This window comes from Cebus imitator, unplaced genomic scaffold (genome assembly GCF_001604975.1).
Source record: "Cebus imitator isolate Cc_AM_T3 unplaced genomic scaffold, Cebus_imitator-1.0 Scaffold103, whole genome shotgun sequence".
Lineage (NCBI taxonomy): Eukaryota > Metazoa > Chordata > Mammalia > Primates > Cebidae > Cebus > Cebus imitator.
In genome coordinates, this window is record NW_016107418.1 from 1,060,369 (window position 1) to 1,070,497 (window position 10,129).

Sequence of the window (10,129 nt, forward strand, 5' to 3'; positions counted from 1 at the left end):
TTTTTATTTTTATTTTATTTATTTTTTATTTTATTTTTTTATTTATTTTTTTTTTTTTTTTTTTTTTTTTTTTTTTAAATCTCTCTCACTGATTGGTCTTTGAGTTTTGGTGTTTGCTTTTATAACATTCCCTCTGGTCTCTATCAGCCTTTCTTCCTCTCCCAGTGTCCTATTTTCAGGCTTCAGTAAACCTAATAAAATAGTTGTTAGGCTTGTTAGCATCATGTGTAGATGAGTACTGCAGTTTAGGGATGAGACATGACGGGGAGGTCTGTTCTTTGGGCTCTAGTACTGTGTGTCATTTCTCTGGCCATCCAGAAAAAGGTCCACCAGGAACACTTCTGGGATCCAAAGATAAAGCTTCTTTTAGCTTTAATGTTGTGTTTGCCCAGAGACGCCAGGAATTTAACTAGAAATTGTGACGGAAGATAGACACATTGCCTGGCTCCATCCCTTCCCAGGATCAGCTGCAACCTTTTCAGTGATAAGCAGAAAGGCAGGGTGGGCTCAAGCCTCACCTGGCTGGTTCCAACAACTGACACAACGACCCTGGAGGCTGGAGGCTGGAGGCTGGTGCTCAGGTGCTCCTCCCCCTCCCTGGCTGGATGTCACCACTTCAACTGCACCTGGCCAGGCAGATGCGGGGCTTCACCTGGGCATTCCTCTGGTTCCTGCTATACCCAGAACAGGGTGGAAAGCAATCAGGGGAGAGAGCACATGTGCTCAGTGGTTACTTCTTAACCTTTTTACAATTGGAAAACTTGATGGCCAACTCTTTCCTAGTTTTGCCTATTCTAGTATGTTATTAACACCTTCCGTGTAAGTTTTGAGAGACTCACCAGCAACCTACCAGCATCGAGAGCTGAAATTAAGAACAAGTGACTTGGTCCCCTCTTCTTACAGATGAAGAGTTGAACCCATGAAAATTTAAAAATACATGTTCAAGATCACATTCTGACCTAGAAACAAAACTTATATGTGTTTCTGATCTTGAAGAATGCTGCAGACAAGTCTTAAAGAAGGCAAGTCAGATGGCAAAACATTTATTAAGGACCTTTAAGACTGTAGCAGGTTCCAATACAGACAAATTACCCAAGCTGATGATGGTTAAAAATAAGAAATGTAAGGTAAGTTGACATCATAGGATTAGAACTAACATAATGTTTACTGTGTGCTAAATACTTTTATTATTTTATTAAATTCATACATTAGCCCTAAAAGATATATTTACTCTTACTTCTTTTCTTCAGAAGAGGAAACTGAGGCTTGCCCTAGTTGAATGGCTCCTAAGGAGTGAAGAAGGATAGGAACGTAGGTCAGTTTGGTTCCAGAATACATTATTTTGCCATGTTCTAAGATTACTCTCAACAATGTTAAACACACAAAGAGCACTCTATTTTTAAAATAAATATGTTGGCATTCACCCATTTTTCTGAGGTTGTTAATCACTTTTTAATCTTGTTTTTCCCTTAATGATTTTTTATCAGATTTTTAGGTAGACTACTCTGATAGGTTCTGTTTCAGAATTTATGCTAATAAGGTAAGAAAAGAGGGCTCTTGTGGGATTTAAATGAATTTGAGACTATTGACTGCCATTTGCTCTGAGTACATATATCTACCTGCTGTTAAGGGCAACACTTTATGAAATGAACTAATCATTCTAAGAATTCCCATGAATCATTATTTGGACCACCAAACGTAGGTGACATAGAGCTCTAACAGTTACTTGTATTACTAGGATCTCCAGCAGAGCTCTGCTGACTGGAAAGGACAGCTTCAGAGTCCTTAGCTGGACATACAGTTGTCATCGGGTCAACACCAAGTCATGGGGCTCATTGTCCAACTTTGAAGCACCAGAGTGAAGTTAATTGTGAATGTTCAAAATACTATGACCATACCACCTTAAATGCACGCAGTCTCGTCTGAATGTTCAAAATGTCTGTCAATTAGTACTTAAATAATTTTTTAAATAACTAACCATAGTATGACTACTGTATTCTATAACATAAATCCTGAACTGTGGTGTTAGTAATTATTATGTAATTAGATGTGGATAAATTGAACTTCATTTGGGGTTTGTAAAATACCTCGAGCTATTTTTCAAATATTTTGAAATATGTTTTGTAACATTTCTCAAATGTATTTCCTTCCATTTTTAAACCCTTTTAAAAGTGTTTATTTAAGGGGAAATTTAATCCATATGTTTCTGATTCATTTTCACTTAACTCATCAAAGTTGTTTCCTGAGAACAATTAGGTTTCTAAGAAGCCTGAGAAAATCTTCTCATGAATTGTGTCAGCCCTTAAAGGCCTTTTTCCAATCAAAACTTTTTCCCCCAAAGATAAATAAATGTGGATGAAATGTTTTAGTTTGGTTTACAGTACAAAGCCCATGTTTCAAAATCTAACCTAGTTGTGAATTTAGGATAATAAACTATTCTGCCTTTACCATAAGAACTCACCTCATTTGTTGTACTTCAAAGCAACTGTCTGCAAAGAGTTTGCAATAACTGTGCCCTCTTGAAAACACAGAACATTGTCATTCTATACTGTTTTCCCAAATTCATAGCAAAGGTGACAGAGGTGGGCTGAGTAAACATTGAACTAAATCAGCTAGTTATTGGGGATCTGCCACATATGCAAAATGTGTATACGATACATAATCACATATACGTACATGTGAAAGTAATCATTTAAATTCTCGTAGGTTAACTTTTTTGTTTTTATGTGTACTTATAAATTTTAACAAAATTTATTTTGTATTCTGTATTAACAATTTATTGTGAAGTGACTACAATTGTTCTCATCTCTCTTTAGAAATGTTTTTCGCCCAAGATTTAGTTCAACAGGTTTCTGTTGCCTAGCAGAAGGTTTTTGAGAATAGCTTTTGTATAGCCTTAATTGAATAGGTTGATTGTATGAGATCTTCTTTGCAAAAGTAAGGTCATTGCAGTGAAGGTAAAAGGAACTATGCTGACAACTAATTGGACAGAATGTCGTAAACCACAGTGACTCTGGAAGAGATTTGCAGAACACATAGCTACAAATGAAGGGAGTTTGTTGAAGGCAGCTAGAAACTGCATTCAGAAATACTCATGTTAAAAGAAAGGCACCATTCTCCTTGGTTCTCATTAGGGAATTGTTTAAAATACATATTTGCTCATCACAAGCAATAATAACCTCTTCAGTTCCTACTTTTAGTGGAAACTTCTTCCCTGAGTTGTTTAGTATGGGATTATTAGACAATAAAAACATCGTCTCTGTGCTTTTCAAAATAAACTAATTTCTTATATATTTCTTTAGTTTGTGCCATAGATGAACTCTTAGTCTTTTAGGAAAAAAAATACTTTTATGATAATTCCTTTTTAAAACCAACACTTAAGATTTTCTTTCTTTAAACCAAAATGCAAAACCTCTTACATTAAGGGAGACTTTTACCTTTTACTTTGTATTTTTTTATGTGATAATTATTTACTTTGTAAAAGAAATATGAAATAAAGATTTTTCAAAGCAATATTTTTAGAAATCAAGTTAAAGTCTGCCCTTCTATCTCCCAAAAGCTGTTGGCCTAAGTAAGAGTCAGTCACAGCTCTGGACCCCGTTTCATTTGACCCATAAGGCAGGACCATGTTGGCCACTGTCACTCCCAAAGTCACCTGGGACAGCACTCTCCAGCCTTTGTTAACAGTGTCTCTGTGGCGTGTGAGTTACGCACTGTTACCATGTTGGTAGTTTAAGGATACTTACAGCAGGATTTGTATATAATTTATAAAAACCCATAAAATGTAGAAATTTAAAAGACTATAATATGAAAACTGAAAAATAATTTTACTGCTACAAATTCCTTCCAAAAAATGAGTAATATTTTCATTGAGAGCCATGACATTAAATATACTTTAGTTTTTTTTAACCTTAGGATAATTTAGGGACAGTGATTTTATTTTTTATATTTTTATTTTTATTTTATTTATTTTTTATTTTATTTTTTTATTCAGTTTTAATGACTGTTGTGGCTCAGAAAGTAACTTCACAAAGGTATGTAGATCCAAGTGGAAGAAATGGATCATTGGCTGCAATCTCAAGTAATGAGGTTCATTTTAAAATCATGCCCACTATGCAGAAGCTTTTACTTGGTTATTAAATTTGCATCTTTATTGGTGTCAGCTCTTGCAAATTAGTTGAAAGGCTGCCTTTTGTGTTGATTGTTCAAAACCTACTGCACCTCTTCATTTGGAAGATTTTTAAACGGAAAATTATTTTAAGTTTAAGTTGCAGATATTAGAGTTCTTAAAAGAGGCTCAGTGTTTTTGGCAACAAAATCATGTAACAATGGAAATATTTCCCAACATCGATTTTCTTCATGTAACATGGATTTCTTTCATATAGTAATCATTTTCTCATCCTTTTTTTTAAATAAAAAAAAAATAAAGTTGTAGAGTATAGGAAGTAAGCATTTCATTTTACCTAGATATGTGTGTTTGTGTGCATACAGCAAAAATTTAATACAACAATAGCTTTGCCTTTATTTTCTAATTGGTTTCATTTTGTAAAATTCCTGGACCTGCCCCAGGAAATTAATTTCATTACTTGTTAATGATGGACAACTTGCAGTTCCAGACCTCCTCCTGGACTTCAGGGTGCTGCTGGCTGCAGCCCTGGCCTTCTCCCAGCTTCCTCTGCGGATTACTCAGTGACGCATTTGAGATGTAGGCTGGTGAGCACCAGCGGCCACACCTGGTTTCCTGGCCACCCAGGGGCCCATCCTTCACCGTGCTGTTCCTGACAGGCCATTGAAAGTCTCTTTATCGTTTGAACCTGGCCATCAATGTTCTCAGGGTCAGGCACTGGACATGTGCCCTCTCTCTGCCTGCCTCCCTGATCCTCAAACGCCTTGGGATTCTAACTCTATCTTAGCGGTGGTTTTCCCGATTTTGATTGGTCTAGATATGATAGTTCTTGAAAGATTTAAGACACGCTTAATTCCTGTTGTTTTCATTTCTCCTCAGCCTTAAAATTATTCCTGATTTCTAGATATGATATGAATATGTCACTGTTCATTCCTTCTTTTTTAAAAGTCAGTCAGCAGTGATCCCTGTGCCAATGTCAAAAAGTTTCTCCAATTGACGTTAAAAACATCCCTTGGGAAGGACCAGGTCACTGTGGTTCTTGTACTAGTATGGGACATTTAGATAACTGCCAGCTCCCTGGGACAGCACAGCTGCTTGGTGACCTCCTTGTTCCTGGAGGAGGAATAGGGCTCTTCAATTATTGTACACAGGATTGGAATCGTTCAAGAGAGGAACAGAGACTCTTAGTTACTAACAGGAAAGTGTTAAAGTTTGAGAGTCAGACTGGAAGAGTCAAGGAAAGGAGAGGATCGAGTTTTCAAGGGAAAGGAATTCTTATGTGTTCTGCTGTAACTGGGCGAAGAAGGTCGACAGAAGCCACAAATCTTTGGTCTTATTTGGAATGTGCCTCCTGTGGCCAAACATTGTTCCTGCTGTTTGGCTAGATACTTACTGGCTATTTAAAACAAAGTTGCTTTTGGATCACGAGTTGTATTTGAATATTGTGAGAAACCTCAACTCTGCAGTCAGAAAACGATTCTAGCCTCAGCTATACCCCTTCTAAGCTGAGGGACCTTGGGCAAGTTACTTACCCTCCCTGTGGCTGTGTTACCTTACCTTAAAATGGATATAATAACAGGACCTTCCTTTGTAGGGCTGTTGGGAAGATTAAATGAGGCACTGAGTTTAAAGTGCTGATCATGGCACCATACAAACCCTTAATGTTGCTGCAGTGATGTGTGAAGGCTGGTGCATACCAGGGTGTCCTAACGCCAATTGTGGAATGTTAAGAAATGTTGCAAACCTTACCACCATTGATAGGTGAAAAGTGTAGCTGTAGTGAGAGGATTCACACTTGGAAATCAGCAAACACTACACATCAGGGCTTTCTCCATCCTCTATCCCCCTGGAAGAGCTAGTTTACCGGCATATCACAAGTTAGCTCTTTTTATTTTTGTGGGGTTTTCCTCCACTGCAAGTAATGTGGGTCCAGGTGTGTAGCCTGGCTCTTGTCACTCCCTCTGAAACAAGTGGATGCAGTGACGGTAATACTCCTAACCTTGCCAGTCATCATGAATGGGTCAGTCTGACTTTCAGTGAGCCATTTTTGACTCAAGGAGTGAATGGCTGTTTTGGGGTCTGCCAAAATTAGGGGCCACCCTCTTCCCTAAACTAGACTATATGCACTCTGATACTTTTATTGCAATGTTACAAAAGTCTTAGGACACTAGTAGTGGACAAAAATCTTCCACTTCCCTGAACATACTGACATACTGATTCTTGGAAGAGAAACTTGGGGTTCACTATATCTAACACTTACCTAGTGGCCATGGTAGACGTGCACATGGAGGTGTTTTGCTGAGGGTGTGTGGGAGCTACTTTTCCGGCAAAGGTGGGAGAGGCAGGAGGAAGTGAGGTTCTGTTCTCACCTATTTTAATACCTTTTCTGAACCAAATAACACTAGCACCGCATTAGAATTCTTGTCTGTCTTAGCACACTAATGATCAAATTTCTCTCTGTTTTCAATAGAAACAAAGCATAATTTCTCAATAAAGAGGCACTCCAAATAGGAAATTTACAAACATTACACATTGTCTTTCCTGTTGCAGCTATAAATCACCTTTTAGAGAAAAATTACACAGACTTTTGTGTACTTCGCTGAAGACCTGCAGAATAGAGTCATGATTTGTTAGTCCCCTTTGCTTTTCACAAGAAAGAAAAAGCATTACATGATGTCCAAGGGTCTCAGGTTCCATAACAGGGACTTTGCCAAGGTCATTCATAAAGTTTTCGTGCAGTCCATGGGGGCTGACACAGGGAGGGAGTCTGGAGACTCTCGCCAGGACTTATTTTAGTCTATTCTAATTTGAATCTTACACAAATATTTACATAGGCCTATTATTTAGAGCAATGTAATATCAATCCAAACTTACTAAAGTCAACAAAGTTGAGACACAACTCCTGCCCTCAAGGAACTCATGTCCTAGTAGAGAAAGCCACGAAGTAGTCATAGGATACTGTGTGTGGTTGTAACAGCATGCAGCTGAGAAATGGTCTGGAGGAGGAGAAGGACAAAGAAGGCTTCCCGGAGGAGGTGAGGTCAGCCACGTGGTGAAGCAAGCAGAGGAGTTTGTCAGGTGGCAAAGAAGGAATACTAATCCAGGGGTGGGTGATGGTCCCCACCTTCCTGGTGATTTACTATATGGTTGCATTTGCCTCTTAGCATGAGTTCTTTGACAGCTGTTGATGGAGCACTCTGTGAGGACGAGGAGCACTCTCTCATCGCTGTCTCCTCCACAGGGTTTTGCAAGTTGTGGTGCTCAAATCCCCAATGGGAAATGAGAACCTCATTATACAAAAAAAAAAAAAAAAAGTCTTTATTCACTGGGACCCTGTAAGCAAAGCAGTTCCGAAGAGCCAATGCATGATGACCATGGAGCTTATATTTGAAATCAGCTCCTAAGCAGTCATCTGGAGCAAAGTTATTGTCTAGTCTGTGGACATGGTCAAGATGAATACAAAGTTAAATTTCCTTTCATATTTTGTAGCTTGAAGTTACCTTATATTGATTTCTGTTTGTTTGTTTTTAAGACAGAGTCTTGCTCTTGTCATCCAGGCTGAAGTGCAATGGCGCGGTGTTGGCTCACTGCATCTTCCGCCTCCTTGGTTCAAGCGATTCTCCCACCTCAGCCTCCCGAGTAGCTAGGATTACAGGCACCTGCCATCACACCCGGCTAATTTTTGTATTTTTCTAGAGATGGGGTTTCACCGTGTTGCCCAGGCTGGTCTCGAACTCCTGATCTCAGTTGATGCCCCCGCCTCAGCCTCCCAAAGTGCTGGGATTACAGGTGTGAGCCATCTGCCCGACTGATTTCTAGTTATTGAGTCCCTGATAGAAACTGCTTTGCTTGCTTTCTCAAGAGGGGAGGTGGCTGCCCCGCCATGGCAGGTCCTGCAGCCATGCTGGCTTGGCAAAAACATTCCTCTCCATGCTTTAATATTTACCTGCCAGTGATGATAATACAACTGTCAGTCACAATATCTTTGCAGTGCTACACATTTCCTTCCATTTTTCCAGCCCCACGTGTGGTCTGTTAGCCCATCTTGGAGTTGTCTATGAGGTAGAATTTGTTCCACTTGTGAACTGAGCCTATTTTGAAACCCAAAAGGTTCTCCCTAATTTGCAGTTGTATATTAGATTCACACGTCTCAGATTGAAATTCGCACAATCTGTTTTGCATTATTCACACTTAATAGTAATTTCTTTTGGCTATTGCCCTAAGGCTATGTAAGAAAAAAAGAGATTTGAGCTTTTTATTTTGACTGTGTTCACAGACTGTAAACCTAATTAGTTCTCTGGGATTTTTGCTCTGAAAGTCACATGCACATTGCTCTCTGGACAAAGAGATAAGCAGGGGCAGGTTTACCTTCTAACCATGTTCATCTTACCTAAATTGTCCTGGCACTTCACTTGGAAAATTCATCTGTTTTTTTCCTGCCCTAATTTGCTGCATCAGGTTGATGTGTGTCGCCAGTAGATAGGGTACCCACCTGTGAAATGGTGAGGAAAATTATGTCCAGATTAGGTAATGCTTTCAAATTCCTCTATTACAGACCATTGACTCTAGTGTTTCTCAGACTGAGCTGGAGAGTTCATTTGTTCTAGGAGAAATTTTTAAATAACTGCGTTTTCATTGAGAGCAGCAGCCACAAGAAATATGAACACAATCTGGCCCATGGGATTGAATTCGAGATCACATAACTTGACTCCAGGGATAGGACCAAAGTCTGCAGACCTAGAGGGACTCAGCAATGACAGAGCGGCCTGGAGTCTCCAGACGATGAGTCCAGAGTCCTCCTTTGGCAGATTGAATTCTAATTAGAGATTTGGCGAATGGCGGGCATGGCCATGACGACTGTAGCATGCCAGCCCCAAATTCCTGTGGAAAGCAGCTAGCACTACATATTCGGATGGTTGTATACCATTGGTGTTCATGGTTCTATTGAAATGACAAGGCTTCTGCTGCCAGGAGCTCTTATTCTAAGGATTCTAAGGTTGCGTGTCAATCAAGCCATTCCTGTCATTGGTTTTTTTTTTGGTGCGGAGTGGGGAACAGAGTTTCGCTCTGTTGCCAGGCTGGAGTGCAGTGGCATGATCTTGGCTCACTGCCATCTCCACCTCCTGGGTTCAAGTGATTCTGCTGTCTCAGCCTCCTGAGTAGCTAGGACTACAGGCGTGCACCACCACGCCCAGCTAATTTTTTGTATTTTTAGTAGAGAGGGTTTCACCACGTTGGCCAGGATGGTCTCAATCTCTTAACCTCATGATCCACCCGCTTTGGTCCCCCAAAGTGTTGGAATCACAGGTGTGGGCCACCGTGCCCAGCCCCCTGTCATTCTTTATATGTATCACATATGCCCAGTGAAGGGTGATGAACCAGCCAGCTCCCTCTAGGTAAGACTGAGGTAATCAAATAACCCCAAGATTCCAGTGGCTTGCAATGACAAGGCTATTTCTTGTTCGCATGTACATGTCCGCAGCAGTTCTGCTATGGCTGTAATTTTGCCCTGTGTATCTCATTTTGAGAGCCAGGTTGTCTTCAGTAGCTTCCATTCTTGTAGCATAGGGAAAAGAGCAAGAGGGCTCAGCAACATTCAGGGGCTCTAAGACTTCTCTCTGATGTAACATAGGTCACTTCTGCTCAACTTCCATTGCCCAAAACAAGTCATACAGCCAAACTTCTTGTCATCAGAACCAGGAAATTTTATTCTCTTTGCAGGGCTTCCCATGGCAGGGGGTGGAGATGTGCCATCCTCCACCAGGGAGGGAAACTGTGGTTGAGAACAGTAACATGCTCTACTCCAGGGCATCCGGCCCCATGCACCTCACAGACAGCCAATTGCCCACCACTCTGGATGACTAGGCTATTCAGTTTGAATTTCTGTTTTTAAATTTGGAAGTTTCAGAATTGGAAAGTCAGAAAGCTTTAGGACTGGGTGGACATTTAGAGATATTATCTAGTGCTCTGGCCTTGCTTCTTTTGAGACAGAGTCTTGCTCTG